Source organism: Staurois parvus, unplaced genomic scaffold (assembly GCF_062004578.1).
Source record: "Staurois parvus isolate SC_StPar_1 unplaced genomic scaffold, SC_StPar_1.0 ptg000087l, whole genome shotgun sequence".
Classification (NCBI taxonomy): Eukaryota; Metazoa; Chordata; class Amphibia; order Anura; family Ranidae; genus Staurois; species Staurois parvus.
Genome location: NW_028317883.1, coordinates 9,313,656 through 9,340,225, shown reverse-complemented (window position 1 = coordinate 9,340,225; position 26,570 = coordinate 9,313,656). Strand labels below are relative to the sequence as shown.

The following is a 26,570-nucleotide window of genomic DNA, read 5'->3' as shown; positions in this document are numbered from 1 at the left end:
GGATGGATTGAGCCTCTCATGGAGCCCTGTAGTGACCCCGGGCACTTGGTCAGTCCACCCCTGGTGGAGCAGGTCCGGTGTCACCCCTGTACAAAAGGTGCCACCCGGTGCGGCGTGCCCCCCCACACCTGCCTATGGACGCCCCTACCTTCTCCCTACCCATTGCATATTACCCCAATTCCTTATTTGTAAATATTATGTCGTTTTATCCCTGTTTGTAAATAAACCTAACCCTTGTTCTAAGAGTTAGTCATCCTTCTTGGAATCAAGACACCCCAAGCAGAGCACATTTTTAAATTTGGCACCCCAGAAAAAATGTGGAAATCCTAAAAGCCACATAGAACCTACATGACAGAAGTGCTTGGATTCAAGACTCCAAAAGGACAAGCAGGGCTTCTATGAACTTCCCATTGTAAAGTCAGCTGAAAACATTACAGAAACCAGAAGGGCTGCAAGTGTGGTGAGTCTATTCTATGGATATACAAAATTGTAATTGTTTGGTGTAATTTCAGGTAAGTGTTAATGAATGAAGGATTTTTAATGCTAGAAGAGGGCTTTGCCTTTTGTTTGTTTGAGTTGTTTGAGTCGTTGCAAGAGCTAAAGACAGTTGAGTTTGGTTTGTTGCTCAGTGCCATAGTACTAATAGAGCTGGGCCTTGTGTGGATTGTACAATATAGTTGTGAAATGGAACTTGTGCATACATATGTTAAAAAATATGCCTCTGCCAGTTATCATTCATGTGCAGATAAACCTCTCAAAAGTCAGTGTAATGAACTATTGTCTCAGTGTCAGCAACATAATAGCAGATTATTGGGTAAACAGCTAACAAAGAAAGGGAAGAAGGAGAGATTAGGAAATTAAATTGCAGTATTGCTCAGAATTAAACTTATATCTGAGCAGGAGGAGCAGTGGGGAGCAGAGAGGAGGCGTCTCAAAGAGGACATAGAGAAAATGTGAAAACCTTCTTAAGGTTGCAACAGCCTCCAATATTGCAATGGATGAATTGCAGGCTGCAGCAGGCAATTTGTCAAAAAGAAATGGTGAGCTACGAGAACAGCTGGAGAGGTGCAGTGGGGACTGTGATATGAAACTTTTAGAGTCCTTGCAAATGAAGTTGTCCGAGATGGAAGAGCTGGTTAGGTCTTTAGAAAGGAAATTGACAGAGGCAAACTCCCAGCTTCTTAATAAAGAGCAATGTATATTGTCTCTCAATGAACACGAAATAGTATGTCAACTGGCTAATATTTCCCCTGCTCCCGTTTACCTCTAAACTCTTAGAACGTTTAGTCTACAATCGCCTGAGCTCCTACCTCACTGACAACAACCTTCTTGACCCTTTACAGCCTGGCTTTCGGTCACTACACTCCACTGAAACTGCCCTATTAAAACTCACTAATGATCTACTAACTGCTAAAACCAATGGCCACTACTCCGTACTCTTGCTACTCGACCTCTCTGCGGCTTTTGATACGGTTGACCATCCCCTCCTCCTCAAAAAACTTCACTCTCTTAGCCTCCGAGACTCTGCTCTCTTCTGGTTCTCCTCCTACCTATCGCAGCGCTCCTTCAGCGTTACTTAAACTCTGGTTCCTCCTCTTCACTCCCTCTTTCTGTTGGGGTCCCTCAAGGTTCCGTCCTTGGGCCCCTACTCTTCTCCATCTACACCTCCTCCCTTGGTCACTTGATAAACTCCCATGGCTTTAAGTACCATCTCTATGCTGATGACACACAAATCTATCTTTCTACCTCTCACCTCACCCCTTCAGTCTCCTCTCGCATTACTAACCTACTAAGCGACATATCGGCATGGATGTTACTCCACTTCCTCAAACTCAATCTTTCCAAAACTGAGCTCTTAGTATTCCCTCCAGCCCATGCCCCCTCCCCTGACTTCTCCATCAAGATCAATTACACAATCATCAGTCCCTCCCCTCATGCCAGGGTACTAGGTGTAACCCTAGACTCCCATCTGTCCTTTCAGCCCCAAATCCAATCGCTGTCCAAATCTTGTAGACTTCACCTCCGCAACATCTACAAGATACGGCCGTTCTTAACCTCGGAAACCACTAAGCAACTTATTCACTCCCTTGTTATAGCCCTCCTTGACTATTGTAACTCCCTCCTCATTGTCCTACCTCATCGCAGGCTATCCCCTCTTCAGTCAATCATGAATGCTGCTGCCAGACTCATCCACCTTACTAACCGTTCTGTATCAGCCACCCCTCTCTGCGAGTCCCTCTACTGGCTTCCCATTGTCCAATGGATAAAATTCAAAACATTAACAATAACATATAAAGCCATTTATAACTCTGCCCCAAATTACATCAGCAATCTTGTCTCCAAATATCACCTAAACCGTACTCTCTGCTCCTCGCACGACCTCCTGCTCTCTAGCTCCCTTGTCTCCTCCTCCCATGCTCGTCTCCAGGACTTCTCCAGAGCTTCCCCCATCCTATGGAATTCTCTACCCCAATTTATCAGACTATCGCCTACTCTGCTCACTTTTAGGGGATCTCTGAAAACCTACCTCTTCAGGGAAGCCTATCCTGCCCTCAGCTAATAATGGAATCTTCTACTCTTCCTATCAGTCCATCCCCCACAGTTACTACCTTTTGTACCACTAGCCCCTCCCTCCTAGATTGTAAGCTCCAAGGAGCAGGGCCCTCCTATCCCTCTTGTATTGAACTGTTTTGTTGCTGTATTGTCTCCTGTTATATTGTAAAGCGCTGAGCAAACTGTTGGCGCTAGATAAATCCTGTATAATAATAATAATATAAAAAGGGAAAGGTCCTCAGTGAAGCACAGTCAGATACTTCACCTATAGCTTCAAATCAGACTAACAGTTTGATTACAATCCAAGACAGACTTACTTTGTGCCAGATTCTTGGTGAATTTAATACTCTGGAGTCACCAGTGAGTCTGTCCAATAAATTTGAGGTTAGTGGTTAGATACTGACAAATAAAATTAATAGGGGAGGGGCTCTGACGTCACAAGGCCGCGGTGGACAAGCGGCATATACAAGCACAGGATCTGGGCACAGACTTGTTGAACACAACGCTGCTGGAAACTACATAATGTGAGTGGCGATTTTACTCTTAAATAAAAGATTGAACCTTACAAAGGATAAGGCACTATTGTGGCTCTTTCTTACATGGTTTACTGGAAGGAGGAAATACCACCTAAACCATCTCTAACCATCCATTGAGGCACAAGTGTGGAAGGAGGAATAAGGGAGACCTCTGGTGGCAGGAAAAAGGCTACCCACAGCATGGATGTAAACACATATATAGTATGAAGATTTCCACTCTGTCCTGATAGGACAAAAAGTGTTGTTAGCCACTTTGTTTGGCTAATTAAGGAGGTGAGCGCACACCTATCTATAGAGCACGGGGAGTGTGGCACAAACACTGTATTTGTCACTGAAAAGATATAAAGCACAAAGAGGACTATTTATGAAGTTTTTTTGAGTATTGAAGTATTATTTTGAAAAGCACTATATGTTGCACTGGTTTGAAGCACATATATTTTTCACATTATCACTTGAATATGAGTTTATATGTATATTATGGAGCGCGGCACCTATATATGTATCTGTAGATATATATATATTCTTTATATAGTGGTTAGATACTGTTTGAATAATGAGGACACATGCTCTCTTCTAAAAGCATGGCTATCAGTACATCTGGCAGGCCAGTTATCTGCACAGATTAATGGTAGCTTAGCAGATGCAGATGAGCAGAGGAAAGAGTTGCAGCGTATTTTGGACAGTCATGACAGTGGTATGAGTGATTTACAATGAATGAGATTTAGGAGAGGAGATGACCCAATACTTTTCTGCAGCAAATGTCATGCATTGTAGAAGAAACCGTATAACTGTCCTGATTTATTTGGGGATGATGCAAGTTTCATATACTCAATGGCCAATTAGTGTTATGTAAACTCTCGCACTAAGATGGTTCTGAGGAATGCTTGTTCATACCAAATTTTTATCAATATTCTCCGGGACTATTGTTAAGAGTCCAGTGATAGGGGATACAGATCAAAGGCAGATGCATCAGGAATAAACAAAGGTATGAGAAGGCGGAAAAAATCTAGCTGTTTTAGATGCGGGAACACAGGACATATAAGTAGATTTTGTAGAATGCCTAACATTGCTAGCCTTGTGCAAAAAAATATAGATATACAGGTTTCTGAGGTGGAAACCCTCACCCAGGACAATAATAGCGGGGTCCAGGGCCCTGCAGAAAAAGATAACAGCAAGGAGAGATCACACAGTTCTGAAATAGAGATAAGAGTCACAGGTACACCACACCCTCAGAACAGTCAGCAGCAAGGATAGGTGAACATTCCAATGTTTGCCCCCTGGGCTAATCTGCCATTCTGACTTATATGTAGTTAGGCACAAATTCCCCTGGTAGTACACATAGCTGGAAAGATCTAGGGATTAGGAAAAGTAATTGTGTGTATTAATTGTGTGTAACAATTGTCTTTATGTTTTTTTTAGGTCCATGGAAGAAGTTAAAGGAGTTTGAATACTAATGTTTGTGTTTTCTTTCTAGGTCCTTTAAAGGGAGAACAATAGTGGCCAGTTATTTGAACAGGAGTTAGTTTAATGTAGATGTACAGTAATTATCATATAGTACCTTGTGCTCATTACCTAGTAATTGTTTGCAAACAATTAAACAATAGCCAGGCATTGCGGGATTAAGAATTTACAAATATGGAATAAAATGTTGTGATTATGTGCAGATGTGTTGTTTTTTTGGTTTTTTTGCCCATTAACTAATTGTCTTCCAGGTTCGAAATAGTGATTATGTGCAGATGTGTTGTTTTTTTGTTTTTTTTGCCCATTAACTAATTGTCTTCCAGGTTCGAAATAGTCCATGAATGTCTTTAATCGCAAATCAGAATAAAAGTTGAGTGTCTTTGTCATTGTTTTATGGCACTTGTTTTGTCATGTTGTATGTTTGTGTTAATGGCCAGATTTTTAATTTATTTTATTGTTTTGTTTTTTAAGGGGTTTTTTTAGTTTATTTTTACCTTTTGTGAGTTTTTTTTTTTCAATTTATTGTTCTTAGGATGTATCGTTGTTCGTCTTTAAGACCCATTGCTTGTGTAAGGAAAAATTTTAGTGGTCAGGTCTCTATTTTACGGCATGGTACCAATGCATTATGGTACCAAGGGTCAGGGAAGGTGGAGACAGTTTTTGGGAAATTATACATTTTTTGCGTTAATTATTTTTATCATACGTTTTGTTTTTGCTTCACAAGAATTTATTTTTGTGGGATAGAATAATAGGGCTAGGGCAAAGTGAGACCATAGCCTGGTCTGAGCTTTGATATAAGAGAGAGTTCGATGTGGGTATAGAAAGATATTAACTGCTAAGAGTCAGATGCTGTGCTTTTTCTTTTTTCCAGGGATCATGAGGCAACTAGATATATACATTTTGGGCACCTGGAAAAGGAACAGCAAGCCATTCTTGTGCTGGCGATTGGAATATATGCATAGCTTTATATGGAGGGCATGAGCGGAATCCATGGGTTGGGGAACACCTATATTTATACAGAGCTTATTAATGGTCTAGCCCAAGGAACAAGAGACTTGGATTTTCCTCAGCCTCTGTCAGCATTGCTGGAAAGAACTTATAGTTTCCTGTTAAGGTGTGTAGGAACATCACCTGGAAATAGACACTTTTGATGGCTGCTATGGACAATAGCATATTTATAGCAACTGGTGAAGGAGATTATTGGACACAACCACCAATAATTAGACTTGTGCTTGGTAGTATGTGAAAGCATGAAAAATGTAAATGCTGATTGTGAAGGACTCTGGTTAAATACTTGAACATTTATAACACCAAGTGACCATTTTCCTCTTTCTGTTGTATTGCATGTGGCTTAAATGTACACTATGCGTGTGACAATCAGTAGAATGTGAGCCACTACATGAGGACATACTGTATTGTCCAATAACTGAGGCACATTTGTAGCATCCTCTCCCTGTGTCTGACATCATCAAGCATCTCATGTGCCAACAGTGTACTAGGCTGCCCTCTATCCACAAGTGGGTATATTCTGAGCATCACGGCTTGTTGTAGGTAACAGTATATGTAAAGCTAAGCTCTGGAGGTGAACTGATCAGCCTCTGGTGCAGGGCACTCAGTAGGGACATTCTGTAGCACAGTACAGCAAAATGCTTTTACATTGTGTTTGTTGGGGAAGGATTCATATGTAATTTGTGACACTATCTACTCCAACTGTATGTTTTGGCAGCCATATGCAGATAACTTCAGTAGTAATTTATTATGTTCTGAAAACAGAAAACAGTAGATCACTATTGCAAGCACTCTTTCGCCACAGAGTTCCATGACCAGTCCAGATCAAGGCTTGCAAGACTTAATTCAGAGCACCAATGAATGAACAACGTATTACAAATGTTTTCATTAACCCCTTGATGCCGTTCACACGCAAATATGCGGCATCTCGGTGTCTAGGCCTTGACGCCGAGCGGCCGCATATTTGCGTGCAATTAGAAAATACTTATGTGCTGAAAGCGCATGCCCTGTGCGCTCCCAGCACATATGTCCACTACTCCTGGAAAGGCCCCGATCTCCCCTTTCGATCGGGACCTTTTCCGAGCATGTGACCACTGTGACGGCGAATCACGGCGATCATTTGATCCTAAAACCCCACCCTGCGTCCCGGCTTCTGAAACTCTTAAAGGGCCGGGAGGCGCCGGCGCCAAGAGGTTAATATACTTCTTTTAAAAATGATAATTAAGTCAAAAGAAAATACTCATTCATTTCTTAAACTCCACAAATATGGCAGAAGTTCGAGATTATATTTGATTATTCAATCATAGACTGGAGAAAATTGTTCTAATTTCTGTTCACGCAAACTCAATCACAGCTGACTTGATCATATTGTAATATTAAACCAACAATTTACAACAAGAGTTTATTTTCTTGTATAGCAACAAAAAAAAGTGGACATATGGGAAAAAAGCTCTCCTAAACTAGAGATCAAAACTTAATTTTGAGCTTTACCATTCTGCTATGTTAAATAAAAATTGCACTTATGTGATACCCATTAAGTTAGAAGAAGTTTTTGAATGTTTGGGTAAATATATGGGGGTTCAGATATTTTGTAACAATTTACAGAAAAGTGGATTTTTTCCACAATTTTTAAATTTTCCTTGTTTCTCCCTAAAAAAACCTAGGAATTAAAATTATGTCTGAAATTAAAAACATATATTCCCCCTCTTCCAAAAAATAAAAAATAAAATGACACATCTCCAAAACAGACAAAATCAAATCAATATTTGGTGTGACCACCCTTTGGCTTCAAAACAGCACAGCAGCACTAGGGCCATCGGTTTGAATCCCAGCCATGACACTACCTGCCTGGGGTTTGTATGTTCTCCCTGTGCTTGCATGGGTTTCCTCCAGGTACTCCATTTTTTTCCCACACTCCAAAAATATGCTTGTAGGTTAATAATCAGATCTGATCTAAATTGACCCTGTGTATGCATGATTGTGAGTTAGGGATCTTTGATTGTAAGCTCCTTAAGGGCAGTGACTAATGTGAAAGTATTTGTATATGTAAATCACTGTGTAAATTGAGGACACTATAACAGTATCTGTAATAAATAAAAAAATAAAATAATTGTTTTTAGGTACACTTTCACTAAGTTTTTGAAAGAACTAAGCAGCTAGGTTGTTCCAAACATCTTGGTGAAATAGCCACAAATCTTCTGCTTGTTGAGATCAGGGCTCTGTGGGGTCCATACCATCACTTCCGGGACTCCTTGCTCTTCTTTACACTGAAGATAGTTCTTAATGACAACAGCTTGTTTAGGGTTATTGAACTGCTGCAGAATAAATCTGGGGCTAATCATACACCTCCCTGATGGTATGGCATTATGAATAAGTATTTGCCTGCATTTCTTAGCATTGAGGACACCATTGATCCTGACCAAATCTCCAATTCCTATTGCACAAATTCAACTCCAGACCTGAAAGGAACCTCTACCATGCTTCATTGTTGCCTGCAGACACTCATTATTGTAGCACTCTGCAGCCCTTTGCAAACAAGCTGTCTTCTTCTACAGCCAAGTATTTAAAATTTTTGCTCATCATGCACTGGTCTGGACGACCACCTGTTGACATTTTTCTGCACCCCAATCCCACTTAGCCTTGTTTTTACGACCTATGCATAAAACAACCTCCTGCTCTCTAGCTCCCATGTCATATCCTCCCATGCTTGCCTCAAGGACATCTTCTGAGCCACTCCAATCCTGTGGAACTCCCTACCCCAATCTGTCAGACTATCGCCTATTCTGTTCACTTTTAGGCAATCCCTGAAAACCCTTCTCTTCAAAGAAGCCTATCATACCTCACCTAACAACTATACTTATATTTTCTCCATCAGCTCATTCCTCACAGTTATTTTACATTTTGTATCATCTGATCTTCCCCTTTTGATTGTAAGTAGAGATGAGCGAATCGAACTAGGCGAAGTGGAATTCGTTTCGAATATTAGGAAAATTTCGATTCGCGACGAATCCGAAAATTAGCAGACTTCGGATGCGCGAATCGAAATTTTTCCTAAAATGGCGGCGACATGTGCGGCGACGGAGCGGGGATGTCTGGGAAGGCGCGCAGACAAGGCGCGCTGACCCATAATGCATTCATTCATGACATGTGATCGCATTAGCCAATCAGCAGCCAGCCAGCCAGCACTGTGTAATGGTCGAGCTATAAATGGCGGCCATTTTAGAATTCTCCATTTGCCTCCAGTCATTCAAGAGAGGCAGAGCTGTCTGTATTGAGGGAGAGAGTTAGGGCCAGAGAAACGTTACTTAGGGCCAGAGAAACGTTACTTAGGGCCAGAGAAACGTTACTTAGGGACACAGAAACGTTACTTAGGGCCAGAGAAACGTTACTTAGGGCCACAGAAACGTTACTTAGGGCCACAGAAACTTTATTTAGGGCCACAGAATCGTTACTTAGGGACACAGAAACGTTACTTAGGGCCACAGAATCATTACTTAGGGCAACAGAAACGATACTTAGGGCCACAGAAACTTTACTTAGGGCCACAGAATCGTTACTTAGGGCCACAGAATCGTTACTTAGGGCCACAGAAACGTTACTTAGGGCCACAGAATCGTTACTTAGGGCCACAGAAACGTTACTTAGGGCCACAGAAACGTTACTTAGGGCCACAGAAACGTTACTTAGGGCCACAGAAACGTTACTTAGGGCCACAGAATTGTTACTGAGGGACACAGAATTGTTACTCAGGGACAGACACAGAATTGTTACTCAGGGACAGACACAGAATTGTTACTCAGGGACAGACACAGAATTGTTACTGAGGGACAGACACAGATTTGTTACTGAGGGACACAGAATTGTTACTGAGGGACACAGAATTGTTACTGAGGGACACAGAATTGTTACTCAGGGACAGACACAGAATTGTTACTGAGGGACACAGAATTGTTACTGAGGGACACAGAATTGTTACTGAGGGACACAGAATTGTTACTCAGGGACAGACACAGAATTGTTACTCAGGGACAGACACAGAATTGTTACTGAGGGACACAGAATTGTTACTGAGGGACACAGAATTGTTACTCAGGGACACAGAATTGTTACTCAGGGACACAGAATTGTTACTCAGGGACAGACACAGAATTGTTACTGAGGGACACAGAATTGTTACTCAGGGACACATAATTGTTACTGAGGGACACAGAATTGTTAATCAGGGACACAGAATTGTTACTCAGGGACAGACACAGAATTGTTACTCAGGGACACAGAATTGTTACTGAGGGACACAGAATTGTTACTGAGGGACACAGAATTGTTACTCAGGGACAGACACAGAATTGTTACTCAGGGACAGACACAGAATTGTTACTGAGGGACAGACACAGAATTGTTACTGAGGGACACAGAATTGTTACTGAGGGACACAGAATTGTTACTCAGGGACACAGAACTGTTACTCAGGGACACAGAATTGTTACTCAGGGACACAGAATTGTTACTGAGGGACACAGAATTGTTACTCAGGGACAGACACAGAATTGTTACTGAGGGACACAGAATTGTTACTGAGGGACACAGAATTGTTACTCAGAGACATAGAATTGTTACTCAGGGACACAGAATTGTTACTCAGGGACAGACACAGAATTGTTACTGAGGGACACAGAATTGTTACTCAGGGACACAGAATTGTTACTCAGGGACACAGAATTGTTACTCAGGGACACAGAATTGTTACTGAGGGACACAGAATTGTTACTCAGGGACAGACACAGAATTGTTACTGAGGGACACAGAATTGTTACTGAGGGACACAGAATTGTTACCCAGGGACAGACACAGAATTGTTACTCAGGGACAGACACAGAATTGTTACTCAGGGACAGACACAGAATTGTTACTGAGGGACACAGAATTGTTACTGAGGGACACAGAATTGTTACTCAGGGACACAGAATTGTTACTCAGGGACACAGAATTGTTACTCAGGGACACAGAATTGTTACTGAGGGACACAGAATTGTTAATCAGGGACAGACACAGAATTGTTACTGAGGGACACAGAATTGTTACTCAGGGACACAGAATTGTTACTGAGGGACACAGAATTGTTACTGAGGGACAGACACAGAATTGTTACTCAGGGACAGACACAGAATTGTTACTCAGGGACAGACACAGAATTGTTACTGAGGGACACAGAATTGTTACTGAGGGACACAGAATTGTTACTCAGGGACACAGAATTGTTACTCATGGACACAGAACTGTTACTCAGGGACACAGAACTGTTACTCAGGGACACAGAATTGTTACTGAGGGACACAGAATTGTTACTCAGGGACAGACGCAGAATTGTTACTCAGGGACAGACACAGAATTGTTACTGAGGGACACAGAATTGTTACTCAGGGACACAGAATTGTTACTCAGGGACAGACACAGAATTGTTACTGAGGGACAGACACAGAATTGTTACTGAGGGACACAGAATTGTTACTCAGGGACACAGAATTGTTACTGAGGGACACAGAATTGTTACTCAGGGACAGACACAGAATTGTTACTGAGGGACACAGAATTGTTACTGAGGGACACAGAATTGTTACTGAGGGACACAGAATTGTTACTCAGGGACACAGAATTGTTACTCAGGGACAGACACAGAATTGTTACTGAGGGACACAGAATTGTTACTGAGGGACACAGAATTGTTACTTAGGGACACAGAATTGTTACTCAGGGACACAGAATTGTTACTCAGGGACAGACACAGAATTGTTACTCAGGGACACAGAATTGTTACTGAGAAACACAGAATTGTTACTGAGGGACACAGAATTGTTACTCAGGGACAGACACAGAATTGTTACTGAGGGACACAGAATTGTTACTGAGGGACACAGAATTGTTACTTAGGGACACAGAATTGTTACTCAGGGACACAGAATTGTTACTCAGGGACAGACACAGAATTGTTACTCAGGGACACAGAATTGTTACTGAGAAACACAGAATTGTTACTGAGGGACACAGAATTGTTACTCAGGGACAGACACAGAATTGTTACTCAGGGACAGACACAGAATTGTTACTGAGGGACACAGAATTGTTACTGAGGGACACAGAATTGTTACTGAGGGACACAGAATTGTTACTCAGGGACAGACACAGAATTGTTACTGAGGGACACAGAATTGTTACTGAGGGACACAGAATTGTTACTGAGGGACACAGAATTGTTACTCAGGGACAGACACAGAATTGTTACTGAGGGACACAGAATTGTTACTCAGGGACAGACACAGAATTGTTACTGAGGGACACAGAATTGTTACTGAGGGACACAGAAGTGTTACTGAGGGACACAGAATTGTTACTCAGGGACACAGAATTGTTACTCAGGGACAGACACAGAATTGTTACTCAGGGACACAGAATTGTTACTCAGGGACACATAATCGTTGAATTAAAGAGTATGTCAGACAACATGCAGAGGAGTGGCAGAGGAGGCAATGTTTTAGGAGCGAGCAGACGTGGCAGCAGAGGAAGGGGTCGAAGCAGCACTAGTCACAGCCAGAGGCCATTGCTCCCGGTGTCATCCAGCGGTCGTGTCTCCACCGACAACCCTGCCGTCATCGATTGGTTGGCTCGGTCGTCTTCCTCTCAGGTCACCTCTGACACCTACAGCCAACGGTTGGTGGGTACGTCAGACACAACCGTTAGTTGGCATGGCCCGGGAGCAAGCCCACTGAAATCACGTGTCCTTCACCTGCCCCTGTCCTATGGTGTTCCCTCACCAAGCGAAGTATCGCATGCTGTGGGCTCAGCCCCACTGTACAGTGAGGAAGAGCTAACAGAGGGCGGTCAGGAATGGGGGGAGACATCCGCCTCTTCAGCAGCCAGGCGAAGAAGTAGTGGCGAGGAGAGTGGCTCGGTAGCCGGTCTAGAGACAGGTCTGTCTCCTGGCCCACACGCAGCCGAGGGGGCTAGTAGTGAGGCGGAGACCCTAATTGATGATGATGAGGCTGATCGCACTTGGCAGCCTCGTCGTCATCAGGCTATTGCTTCCGCATCATCAGGAGAAGAGGGTGGCAGCTTAATAGCGAGCAAAACAGTCGGTGGGTTGCCCAAGAGGCAGCAGGGTCGCAGCAGTGTCAGTGGAGGCAAACGGCCACGGAGTAGAGCACCAGCTCCACTGCAGCCTACCACCACGGCCAGTAGTGGTGCCGGTGTGCACGGAGGAAGTAGCAGTCAGCCAGTGAGGAGTAGTGGGGGCAAAGTTTCCTACTCGGCGGTGTGGCAATTTTTCGTCAAGCCGCCCGAGGAAGTAAACGTAGCCGTATGTCGACTATGTGGCCAGAAAGTCAAGCGTGGCCAGGGGGCCAATGTTGGGACTACAGCGTTGCGGCAGCATATGCAGCGTTGCCATTTGGTGGCCTGGGAAAACCGTGATAAAGATACGGCGGTTCTGCCTGCCCCAGCCCCCGCTCCATCACCCGCTCCGTTACTTGCTCCGTCACCCGACGTCAATCGCCCTCTATCAGCCAGTCAAGGCTCCAACACCTCTGCTGAGGGGAGTTGTCGCTCGTTGGCATCTTCCGCTCGTTCAGATGCTCCTTCTCCTGCTACTCCTCTTCACGGATTCCGTCAGCAGTCTTTCTTGGAATCCGTTTCCAAGAGACAACAGTTTGCGAGCACGCACCCGACGGTGCAAAAGCTGAACGTCCTCCTGTCCAAGTTGTTGGTGCTGCAGTCCCTCCCTTTCCAAGTGGTGGACTCAGCACCTTTCCGAGAAATGATGGCTTGTGCCGCGCCGCGGTGGAGAGTGCCAAGCCGTCATTTCTTCGCCAAAAAGGCAGTGCCAGCCTTGCATTCATATGTAGAAGAGATGGTGGGCCAGTCTTTGAGCATGTCGGTCTCTGCCAAAGTGCACGGCAGCGCCGAATTGTGGAGCTGTAACTACGGTCAGGGACAGTACATGTCATTTACGGCCCACTGGGTGAACGTGGTGCCGGAACAGCCGCACCAGCAACTTGGACAGGTCATGCCGCTTTTGCCTCCACGTTTGCACGTCCTTGGTCCACAAAAGATGTCCGCCTCTACCACCTCTTCTTCCGCCGTGTCCTCAGCCGCTACCCCCGTGCCAAGTCCCATTACCCGACCGGCATATCACATGTGCAGGGCGCAACGGTGTCACGCTGTGCTGCACCTGGTATGCCTTGGCGAACGTAGTCACACAGGGGAGGAACTTCTCAGTGTAATGAACAGAGAAATCGACAGATGGCTGTCTCCGCGCAAACTGAAAATCGGAACCATGTTGACCAACAACGGAAAGAACATGGTGTCTGCTCTGCGTCAAGGAAGGTTGTGCCATGCGCCATGCATGGCTCACGTGTTCAATCTGGTTGTCAAGCGGTTCCTAAAATCCACCATCCCACTGTAAGACATCCTTAAAATGTCACGTAAACTTTGCATGCATTTCAGCCATTCCTACACCGCAAAGCACACCCTCCTTGAGCTGCAGCGGCAGAACGGAATTCCACAGTATCGCCTGATCTGCGACGTTGCAACATGGTGGAATTCAACCCTACACATGTTAGACCGCCTTTACGAACAGTGAAAGGCCGTCACCGATTTCCTGATGTTACAAGCGGATAAAGGTACTCCCCTGTGTAACTTAGATGTCAGCCATTGGCAGCTCATGCGTGACACCTGTCGCTTGCTCAGGCCCTTTGAGGAGGCCACGCTATTCGTGAGTCGGCAGGACTATGGGATGAACGACGTCATTCCTCTGTTGCACGTCTTGGAACAAATGCTGTTAACAATGGCTGGTCAGGGTGCGGTAGACGTGGCGCACAGATCTCAACGCCACATGACCCCTGTGGGGGCAGGACAGGAAGAAGAGGAGGAGGTAGAGGAGGACATTTGTGCTCAGGAATTATTGAGTGAAATGGGTGGTTTTTCCACTCAGCGGACAGGAGTGGAGGAGCAGGAGCATCTGGTAGAGGAGGAGGAGGAGGAGACAGAGGACCCAGACGCACCGTGGCAGTATGCTGTGGAGATGGAGGCAGGGAGTCCCTCGCATTCCTTGGCACAAATGGCCCATAGCATGCTCGGTTGCTTGCGTAGCGACAGCCGAATAATAACCATCAGACAGAGGGATGACTTTTGGCTGTCCACCTTGTTGGACCCTCGCTACCGTTCAAAAATGGTGGCCTTTTTCACACCTGCTGAGAGGGAGGCCAAAATAACGTACTATAAAAACCACCTATGTAGTCAGTTGGTCTCTGCCTTTCTGCGCCAACGTCCATCCTCAGACACTGTGGGCCCTGTGCGCTCGCGTTCCGCTGGCATGGCAGCAGGGGAGGGGTGGTAGGAGCAGTGGCAGCTCCACCAGCAGCAGCTGCCTCAGTCTGCAGTCGATGAGTAGCTTTCTTCACCAGCGCAGTGAGGAAACTACTAACCAGCCGCAGCAGCAGCAGCATCAGGTGGACCTGGAGCAGGACCTCAAACAACAGGCTTGGGCCTACTTGGACAGCACCCTGCCAACCGAGGTAGACAATCCCCTTGACTACTGGGCAACGAAACTTGACCTTTGGCCCCAACTAGCTGAATTTGCCCTTGAAAGGCTATCATGCCCGGCCAGTAGCGTGGCATCTGAGCGCGTGTTTAGTGCGGCAGGAGGTATTGTAACTCCGCGGAGGACACGACTGTCCACCCAAAGTGTGGAGAGACTCACGTTTGTGAAAATGAATCAGGCGTGGATTAGTCTGGATTTCAAACCACCAGTTCCTGACACAACTGACTAAATCCGCCATGAATCATGCCCCAAACATGTGCCACTTTCAGGTCTCCTCACACTGCTGGTGTGTTCCATTTTTTGTCATAGGGTGCTGGCAGATTACGGGTCTCCCATTGCTGCTGCCAGGCCCGTAATCTGCCGTGGGCCCCTGTACCGCCTCTTCATGCTGCTGCCAGGTCCAGAGTGTCTCATGGGTCCCTGTACGGCCTCCCATTGCTGCTGTCTCCATCGCCACACTCTGCCATGTGCCACTTTCAGGTCTCCTCACACTGCTGGTGTGTTCCATTTTTTGTCATAGGGTGCTGGCAGATTACGGGCCTCCCATTGCTGCTGCCAGGCCCGTAATATGCCGTGGGCCCCTGTACCGCCTCCTCATGCTGCTGCCAGGTCCAGAGTCTCTCATGGGTCCCTGTACGGCCTCCCATTGCTGCTGTCTCCATCACCACACTCTGCCATGTGCCACTTTCAGGTCTCCTCACACTGCTGGTGTGTTCCATTTTTTGTCATAGGGTGCTGGCAGATTACGGGCCTCTCATTGCTGCTGCCAGGCCTGTAATCTGCCATGGGCCCCCGTACCGCCTCCTCATGCTGCTGCCAGGTCCAGAGTCTCTCATGGGTCCCTGTACGGCCTCCCATTGCTGCTGTCTCCATCGCCACACTCTGCCATGTGCCACTTTCAGGTCTCCTCACACAATGCTGGTGTGTTCCATTTTTTGTCATAGGGTGCTGGCAGATTACGGGCCTCCCATAGCTGCTGCCAGGCCCCTAATCTGCCGTGGGCCCCTGTACCGCCTCCTCATGCTGCTGCCAGGTCCACAGTGTGTCATGCCATGTGCCACTTTCAGGTCTCCTCACACTGCTGGTGTGTTCCATTTTGTCATAGAGTGCAGGCAGATTACGGGCCTCCCATTGCTGCTGCCAGGCCCCTAATCTGCCATGGGCCCCTGTACCGCCTCCTCATGCTGCTGCCAGGTCCACAGTGTCTCATGGGTCCCTGTACGGCCTCCCATTGCTGCTGTCTCCATCGCCACACTCTGCCATGTGCCACTTTCAGGTCTCCTCACACACTGCTGGTGTGTTCAATTTTTTGTCATAGGGTGCTGGCAGATTACGGGCCTCCCATAGCTGCTGCCAGGCCCCTAATCTGCCATGGGCCCCTGTACCGCCTCCTCATGCTGCTGCCAGGTCCACAGTGTGTCATGCCATGTGCCACTTTCAGGTCTCCTCACACTGCTGGTGTGTTCCATTTTGTCATAGAGTGCTGGCAGATTACGGGCCTCCCATTGCTGCTGCCAGGCCCCTAATCTGCCATGGGCCCCTGTACCGCCTCCTCATGCTGCTGCCAGGTCCACAGTGTCTCATGGGTCCCTGTACGGCCTCCCATTGCTGCTGTCTCCATCGCCACTCTCTGCCATGTGCCACTTTCAGGTCTCCTCACACTGCTGGTGTGTTCCATTTTTTGTCATAGGGTGCTGGCAGATTACGGGTCTCTCATTGCTGCTGCCAGGCCCGTAATCTGCCATGGGCCCCCGTACTGCCTCCTCATGCTGCTGCCAGGTCCAGAGTCTCTCATGGGTCCCTGTACGGCCTCCCATTGCTGCTGTCTCCATCGCCACACTCTGCCATGTGCCACTTTCAGGTCTCCTCACACACTGCTGGTGTGTTCCATTTTTTGTCATAGGGTGCTGGCAGATTACGGGCCGCCCATAGCTGCTGCCAGGCCCCTAATCTGCCGTGGGCCCCTGTACCGCCTCCTCATGCTGCTGCCAGGTCCACAGTGTGTCATGCCATGTGCCACTTTCAGGTCTCCTCACACTGCTGGTGTGTTCCATTTTGTCATAGAGTGCTGGCAGATTACGGGCCTCCCATTGCTGCTGCCAGGCCCCTAATCTGCCATGGGCCCCTGTACCGCCTCCTCATGCTGCTGCCAGGTCCACAGTGTCTCATGGGTCCCTGTACGGCCTCCCATTGCTGCTGTCTCCATCGCCACACTCTGCCATGTGCCACTTTCAGGTCTCCTCACACACTGCTGGTGTGTTCCATTTTTTGTCATAGGGTGCTGGCAGATTACGGGCCTCCCATAGCTGCTGCCAGGCCCCTAATCTGCCATGGGCCCCTGTACCGCCTCCTCATGCTGCTGCCAGGTCCACAGTGTGTCATGCCATGTGCCACTTTCAGGTCTCCTCACAATGCTGGTGTGTTTTATTTTGTCATAGAGTGCTGGCAGATTACGGGCCTCCCATTGCTGCTGCCAGGCCCCTAATCTGCCATGGGCCCCTGTACCGCCTCCTCATGCTGCTGCCAGGTCAACAGTGTCTCATGGGTCCCTGTACGGCCTCCCATTGCTGCTGTCTCCATCGCCACACTCTGCCATGTGCCACTTTCAGGTCTCCTCACACTGCTGGTGTGTTCCATTTTTTGTCATAGGGTGCTGGCAGATTACGGGCCTCCCATTGCTGCTGCCAGGCCTGTAATCTGCCATGGGCCCCCGTACCGCCTCCTCATGCTGCTGCCAGGTCCAGAGTCTCTCATGGGTCCCTGTACGGCCTCCCATTGCTGCTGTCTCCATCGCCACACTCTGCCATGTGCCACTTTCAGGTCTCCTCACACTGCTGGTGTGTTCCATTTTTTGTCATAGGGTGCTGGCAGATTACGGGCCTCCCATTGCTGCTGCCAGGCCCCTAATCTTCCATGGGCCCCCGTACCGACTCCTCCTCCCCATTGCTGCTGCCAGGAGGCAGCAGGGTCGCAGCAGTGTCAGTGGAGGCAAACGGCCACGGAGTAGAGCACCAGCTCCACTGCAGCCTACCACCACGGCCTGTAGTGGTGCCGGTGTGCACAGAGGAAGTAGCAGTCAGCCAGTGAGGAGTAGCGGGGGCAAAGTTTCCTACTCGGCGGTGTGGCAATTTTTCGTCAAGCCGCCCGAGTAAGTAAACGTAGCCGTATGTCGACTATGTGGCCAGAAAGTCAAGCGTGGCCAGGGGGCCCATGTTGGGACTACAGCGTTGCGTCAGCATATGCAGCGTAGCCATTCGGTGGCCTGGGAAAACCGTGATAAAGATACGGCGGTTCTGCCTGCCCCAGCCCAGGGTTCCATTTTGTCATAGGGTGCTGGCAGATTACGGGCCTCCCATTGCTGCTGCCAGGCCTTAATCTGCCATGGGCCCCTGTACCGCCTCCTCATGCTGCTGCCAGGTCCACAGTGTCTCATGGGTCCCTGTACCGCCTCCCATTGCTGCTGTCTCCATCGCCACACTCTGCCATGTGCCACTTTCAGGTCTCCTCACACTGCTGGTGGGTTTCCATTTTGTCATAGGGTGCTGTATGGCCTCCCATAGCTGCTGCCAGGCCTGTAATCTGCCATGGGCCCCCGTACCGACTCCTCATGCTGCTGCCAGGCCCGTAATCTGTCATGGGCCCCTGTTGTCGCTTGTTGGCATATTCCGCTCGTTCAGATGCTCCTTCTCCTGCTACTCCTCTTCACGGATTCCGTCAGCAGTCTTTCTTGGAATCCGTTTCCAAGAGACAACAGTTTGCGAGCACGCACCCGACGGTGCAGAAGCTGAACGTCCTCCTGTCCAAGTTGCTGCTGCCAGGCTCGTAATCTGTCATGCGCCCCTGTACCGCCTCCTCATGCTGCTGCCAGGTCCAGAGTGTGTCATGGGCCCCCGTACCGACTCCTCATGCTGCTGCCAGGCCCGTAATCTGTCATGGGCCCCTGTACCGCCTCCTCATGCTGCTGCCAGGTCCAGAGTGTGTCATGGGTCCCTGTACGGCCTCCCATTGCTGCTGCCAGGCCCGTAATCTGCCATGGGCCCCCGTACCAACTCCTCATGCTGCTGCCAGGCCCGTAATCTGTCATGGGCCCCTGTACCGCCTCCTCATGCTGCTGCCAGGTCCAGAGTGTGTCATGGGTCCCTGTACCGCCTCCCATTGCTGCTGTCTCCATCGCCACACTCTGCCATGTGCCACTTTCAGGTCTCCTCACACTGCTGGTGGGTTCCATTTTGTCATAGGGTGCTGTATGGCCTCCCATTGCTGCTGCCTCCACCGCCACACTGTGGCTCCACACTCTGGTTTTGGCCCCGTGACTGCCCAAATGAGTGAAGTGTGCGGTGATTCTAAGATCGACGGCACTCATCTGCATGTCATACTGACTGACAGTATTATTTCTCTTCCCCAGCAGACTCCAAGGGCATTTAAATTAAAGGTACAGTGTTCTGCACTAATATAAATGCTCTCTGAAGCCTAGAAACACCCTTTTATAAGTTAAATTCGCAGCGAATATATTCGACTCGAATCAAATTTTTTTCACGAATTCGCCGAATCAGTCGAATCGAATTTTTGAATAATTCGCTCATCTCTAATTGTAAGCTCTAATGAGCAGGGCCCTATGATTTTAATTGTATTGTAACTATACTTTCTGTCCTTGTTGTAAAGTGCTGAATAATCTATTGGTGCTATATAGATCCTGAATAATATTCATAATAATAATAACAATAGTGGTGGGAGATCTCAAAGGCTGCACATTTAAAAAAGATTGAAAACATTTTTTGAAAATTTATTAAAATACTAAACCTTAAATATGATATAGGTACACTATATTGCCAAAAGTATTGGGACTCCTGCCTTTACACGCATATGAACTTTAATGGCATCCCATTGAGTTGGCCCACCTTCTGCAGCTATAACAGCTTCAACTGTTCTGGAAAGGCTGTCCACAAGGTTTAGGAGAGTGTCTATGGGAATGTTTGACCATTCTTCTAGAAGTGTATTTGTGAGGTCAGGCACAAATGTCGGATGAGAAGGCCTGGCTCACAGTCTCCACTCTAATTCATCTGCTTTGTTGGGTTGAGGTGCAGTCCAGTCAACTTCCTCCACCCCAAACTCACTCAACCATGTCTTTAAGGCCCTTACTTTGTGCACTGGTACACAGTCATACTGGAACAGGAAGGGGCCATCCCCAAACTCTTCCCACAATGTTGGGAGCATGAAATTTTCAAAAATGTTCTGGTATACTGATGCCTTAAGAGTTCCCTTCCTGGAACTAAGGGGCCAAGCCCAAACCCTGAAAGACAACCCCCACACCATAATCCCCCCTCCACCAAACTTTACACTTGGCACAATGCAGTCAGGCAACTACCGTTCTCCTGGCAACCGCCAATCCCAGACATGTCCATCTGATTGCCAGACAGAGAAGCGTGATTCATCACTCCAGAGAACACATCTCCTCTGCTCTAGAATCCAGTGGTGGCATGCTTTACACCACTGCATCCAACACTTTGCATTGCATTTGGTGATGTAAGGCTTGGATGCAGCTACTTGGCCATGGAAGCCCATTCCATGAAGCTCTCTACACACTGTTATTGTGATAACCTGAAGACCACATGAAGTTTGGAGGTCTCTAGCTATTGACTCTGCAGGCAGTTGGCAACTTCTGTGCACTGTGCGCTTCAGCATGGCTGACCGCACTCTGTCATTTTACATGGCCTACCGCTTGGTGGCTGAGTTGCTGTTGTTCCCAGTTGCTTCTACTTTGCTACAGTACCACTAACAGTTGACCGTGGAATATTTAGTAGCAATAAAAGTTCATAGATGGACTTATTGCACAGGGGCAACCTATCACAGTACCACGCTTGAATTCACTGAGCTCCTCAGAGCGACCCATTCTTTCACAAATGCTTGTAGAAGCACTCTGCATGCCTAGGTGCTTCATTTTTTACAGCTGTGGCCATGAAAGTGATTGGAACACATGAATCCAATGATTTGGAGGGGTATCCCAGCAATATACTGTAGTGTATGTATAGGTACAAATTGGGTTTACAAAAGGACTAATTTGTGGGTCGATTGCAAAAAGGTTTCACACCTGTACTTTCTGTGAAAAGATTTTTACAAATACATGCATAAAATATATGTGTAAGAAAGGAATGGTGTTTTGGCTTAAAATGCTACTGCTTATCAAGATCGTCTGCCAATTTCTTTTAATCTGAATATTGATGGTGTTATTTTCCCAAAATATATTTGCAGCTAGTACATACTATTTTCCCACTCTTGACATGAGCAATGTTTTCAGATTTTGTTCCACCTTGTATCACGCATAATAAAACCAAGTTCTTTTGCTGTCATTTTCTTGGCTCACTGTAACATTTGACAGCTGTATTAAAATATCCCACAGAAGATGACAAAAAGAGAACACACAATAGAGCAATACATAAGACTCCAGTCACAAGGTAAATAAACATGTTAGGGCACAGTATATTTGTGTAGTTTAAAGAAAATTGGGGGGCATGATAAAAGGCCCAACCTAACAAACTGTGGTTTTAAGGAATACCTTGTCATGCAAACTAGAGAAGAGAAAATGTAAAGAAAGTTGTTGTCTGTTGCAAATTTTATTTGTCACAAAAATATGAGGGTCATATATCCTCTTGGATGATATACTGTGATATCTATATCTATCTATCTATCTATCTATCTATCTATCTATCTATCTATCTATCTATCTATCTATCTATCTATCTATCTCCTCCAAGGGGCCCATCTTTATTATACAATTCTGTGCAGTTTACAAATAGTGACTTTAGTTGTAATACCTTAGCAGTAGGCTGTGACCAATATCAATAAAGCCTGCCAAAAAAAATCCCTCCAAAGTGATCAGCTGCCACCTTTTACAGGTGATCAGAAAATCATCCAAAAAATGTTGCTTTCAAATCGATCGTACTAAGCAATTGTCTGAAATTACTTGAAGGGACAAGCACAAAAACTGTTGTTGTATGATACCAGATCGTTCGACTTTCTTTTAACCAGCAGTTTTTGTCTGAAAATATAATACAGATACATTACAATACATTACATAAAGTTAAAATTTTTATTCTGTTGTACAAGAATTTCCTCAGCTTTAGTAACCTCTTCACTATCGATATGAGACTAGCATGCAAAAAAAAAGGGACGATCATTCCTCCGATAATCTCAAAGTGTATGCAGAGCTTAAATCATTTATTTTTTCACAGTTTCACTGAAACTCGGCTTTAACTTCACCCTTATTATCACTTAAAAGTTTAATTGAGGTTATCAAGATAAACACACAGAAAAGAAAAATGTCAGCAAAATGTCACATAATGCAGATGACCAAGCTTACATGAGAACAAAATAGATATAAAATTCAATGCTCCTCTCTCTGACCCAGGTATCAGATATAGATGAATGGCAGAGACAATTAGAGTAGTTGTTTATGTACTAGAGTATGGCTTAGCAAGATAACTGAGGGCAAGAGATAGTACCAAATACATTTGCTGGGAATAAGACTGTATATAATAATAAGTGACAGAGGCTAATATTATTACATAATTGTGGTGTATTTGGAGTAATCTAACCAGGGGGCCCATTCTTTCAGAAATTTGGAGATAGCTACATTTGCTTTAGCATACATTAGTTCCAGATGTAGGTGCTTGAGAGTATGGTAAAGTTGTTGAACAGATGGAGGGGAGCTACTTTTTCATTTATGCACTATAGATAGTCTGGCCAATATAAAAATATGCGTTAGGATGCTATTATATCTCAAGGCCAGGCTTCAAGTCCCAGGCCCAGCAAAGCCAGCTGAGGTGTAATTGCAATGGATCTATCAGTAACACTAGTAATGAGGGTTTGCACATCCTTCTAAAAAGATGAAAGTACTGGACAAGTTCGACACTTAGTTCAACCTTTAATTTTTTTCTGAAAAGGTGAACTAACACTTTAAGTTAAAGCTGAATTCCAGCTAAACAGCTAAATAGTTGAACAATATATATATCTCTATCCCCTTACAGATAAAAGCCATATGGTGGTCTAAACACAAATTTGACTCCTGTGTGAATAAACCAGGCCCCATGTTGACTAAAAAAACTTAATTCTGTGGGGAAACCATTTAAAGCAATTCAACCACACACTCATGAATACAACCTTACCTCCGGCCCACCCAAGATTGTTTCCCAGCTTGCTGACTTCCTGGTGTCTTTTTATGAAACACCTACTCCCTTCTCAGCAGCTAAGGCATACCAATTTTTCCAAGACCTTAGTTTACCCTTCTTCCCTGCAGGAACTTCTCAAACCTTTGATGCCGATATTCAGTCAGTATAATGAAGACAGAGATGGCAAAGGCCATCAAAGCGCTTAAGCCCTCCAAAACACCAGTCCCTGATTGCTGAGCTGCATTGACTCCATAGCAGATTGGAGCATTTTAGGCCCATTTCTCTTCTAAATGTTGATCTGAATTTATTGGGTAAAATACTGAGTAACAGGATCAATACATTTCTTTGAGCCCTCATACACGGTGGGGCTTTGTCTGAGGACACCAGACTGGGGACAGATTTAGTGAGGATATTCATCTTATCCACATACTGAGACATTGTAAAATACCAGTCTTTTCCTCTCTCTCAATATCTATAAAACATTTGAAACTCTTTCATGAGGATGTTTACAATACATTTTGAAATGTTGGGGCTTTGGTAAATCAGTACTCTCATGGATTTCAGCACTATAATCTGCTGCTATGGGTAGGTATACAGGATATTCTTCTCGTTGTTTGATATTATTATATTATTTGCAATGCCAGGCTTCTGTAGAATCTCAGTATAACTGTCTGCCTGTACCTCATGTATGGGCAGAAAGTTATTGGAGAGCAGGCAGATCAATGATATGCTCACCAGTGCCATTGCAGTTCATTGAGAACTGCAAGCCGTCTGCCCCAATGGTAGTTGCAATTAATTCACAGAACTGTGTAAAGGAATGATGCAGCCATGTGCGCAGAGCCTCTGCGTGTTCAACCATGCTACTTACTAGCAGTCACCCAGCCACTCTATTTCACTGTGGTCCACTGTTGGCTTTCTTCTGCCCAGGCTTGCCTTGAAAATCCTGCTTGGCTTTGCTGCTAGCAAGATCAACAGGCACCTGAGCTACTCCACACTTTTGTGTCACATATCCACTGTATCAGGGGCCCTCAGCCTGAGGTGAAATAAAGGCCTTCCTTTTCACATCAGGTTCTTCCACCAGGTATGTGCAGTGTGTATGTGTGCTGTCCTGTATGCTGGAAAGAACTGAACTGTACGCATGGCTGTGAAAGAGGCTGTGCAGAGACAGCCACAGGAACTGTGCTAAGCTGCAGAGAGAAGAGGAGCTGCAATTCAGGAGAGACTGTTCTGCCAGAAAAGAAAGAAGAAACTCCAAGTGACCTGTCAGGGCTGCCAATTATGAGCTCCAGAGAAGATGAATGCTGAGGATGCAGCTGACATAGGCTTGCCCCATGTGCAATGTGACCTCTCATGTCACAAGTTAGCTTGCAGCCTCTTGTGTGTTCATTCTTACTTCCTTGCTGCTCTTGATTCCTTCACATGTGTGTTTGTCTGTACTCACCTGTGGGTGTCATCTGCTATTCCCTAGGTTTTATGTCCTTCCCTTTCATCACTTCCTGGGCCTCCTAGCTGGCTTGTCTATTTAAGACATGCTCAGTCTGTCCCATTTTGCCTGAGCAACTTCATGTTATTGGAGCTCCAGTGTGTTCCTGCTGTGAATCCTGTATTGTCTATCTGTGTGCCGACCCCGACTTCGTTCCTGACATTGCTAGTTTTCCGCCTGTGCTGACCTCGGCTTGACCATTGGATTCCCTGTGTCTTCTCCCTTGCACCCTGCTCCCGCTAATGGTCTCCTCCACCTCAGCTGGGTATACTTGGGGGCCGCGACCTGGTCTCAGCCTGATGTAAGTCCATCCCCATCATCAGGGGCCCTGGTGAACAAGCACGCTGAGGCTTAGATTCCACACCCTGTGGAACCCCAAGCTGTGGACCTATGGAGCTCACTATCATAGGCACTGACATCTCACCTGACCTCCTGGGAAAAGACACTGAACAGCATTAGTGGTCAGAGGCCTCTTCGCCTCCTATACAGATGCTGACCTAGCTGCAGAATAATTAAAAAAATTTTCTGTGTGGACCTTGTACCTTTGGGGCATTTCCCTTTGGATTATAAGTACTCTCTCAAAAAAGAGAGGGAAAGTACTCCAATGGCAGTAAAAAGACTCCAACACTGGCAGACTGTGTCTTATGGCCCATACACATAAGAAAATTGTATGAAAATGTTCGTACGAGGACCAATAAACTGATAATCTGATCGTTAGTATATAGCTTTTGAGAGCCGATCACGACAATTCATGTGACAATATCTGAAGGGACAAGCTCAAACTTATTTCTCGTATGATGCCAGATCATACAATTTTCATTTAATCAGTACAGTAGTCATCAGAAAATACAATACAAATACAGTACAATACATGACATCACTTTAGTAATTCTTTTCTTTCATATGAGACTTTTCGTAAAGTTTAGTACCCTCTTCCTTTTTGATATGAGACTAGCATGCAAAAAAAAACGGATGATCACTCGTACAATATTCTTATCGTATGTACAGGGCTTTAGGCCCTACTGGCCATATTGTTTCCCTTATAGCCAAATATAATAGTGCTTGTTTTAAAATAGATATTATGTTTGCCTAGTTATTGCCACTCTGCCTTAACCAATTTTCCTCTGCATGGTTTTCTTTCTTCCTAAAATAAATCCGACTTTATGATACAAGTGTGTTGGTGGGTCTGGGCTCTTATCAGAATGGGTCAACACTGGGAGAGGCAGCAGGTTCCAACATCCTAGCGGTTTCCTAGAGAGTCAGTGCTTCAGAGATAAGTTAATTTCTCAGTCACTGTAAAAACAATTGCCATCCTGTTAAAAGTGTGAATGTATGTATATGTTTTTACTTAGTACAGCATAAAATTAGGAAAAACAAATGTTCTCTGCACATTAACAGTGGTCCCAAATTAAAATAGTACTACATATAGCATTTTCCCCTACTATATGTATATAGCAGTGACTATAACATGATTTCATGTATTGTTAGTTGTAAACAGCAAGCACATACAGGAAAAATAAAATCAATTTTAGGAGAGCTAATTTTCCAAGGCTGAGAGCTGCTCTTCAAGACTTAGACTGGGAGGGAATATTGGCATCAGTGAACACAACACAGAAATGTTGTGCTCAATTGGCATCAATTTAATCTCCAAATATGGAAAGGTTTCTTCATAGTAAGAGCTGTGAAAATGTGGAATAGACTCCCTCAAGAGTTGGTTCTGGCCAGCTCAGTGGATTGCTTTAAAAAAGACCTGGATTGTTTCTTAGATACAC

At 45.7% G+C, this 26,570-nt stretch overlaps 1 protein-coding gene and 1 pseudogene across 1 annotated transcript in view; one reads left to right on the top strand and one right to left on the bottom strand.

Moving 5' to 3' along the window:
- The window catches only part of POU2AF2 (POU class 2 homeobox associating factor 2), a 235,733-nt gene that overhangs the window by 166,683 nt on the left and 42,480 nt on the right, over positions 1 to 26,570 (bottom strand). The window lies entirely within an intron of this gene.
- Positions 685 to 7,681, top strand: LOC149468416 (posterior protein-like; annotated as a pseudogene).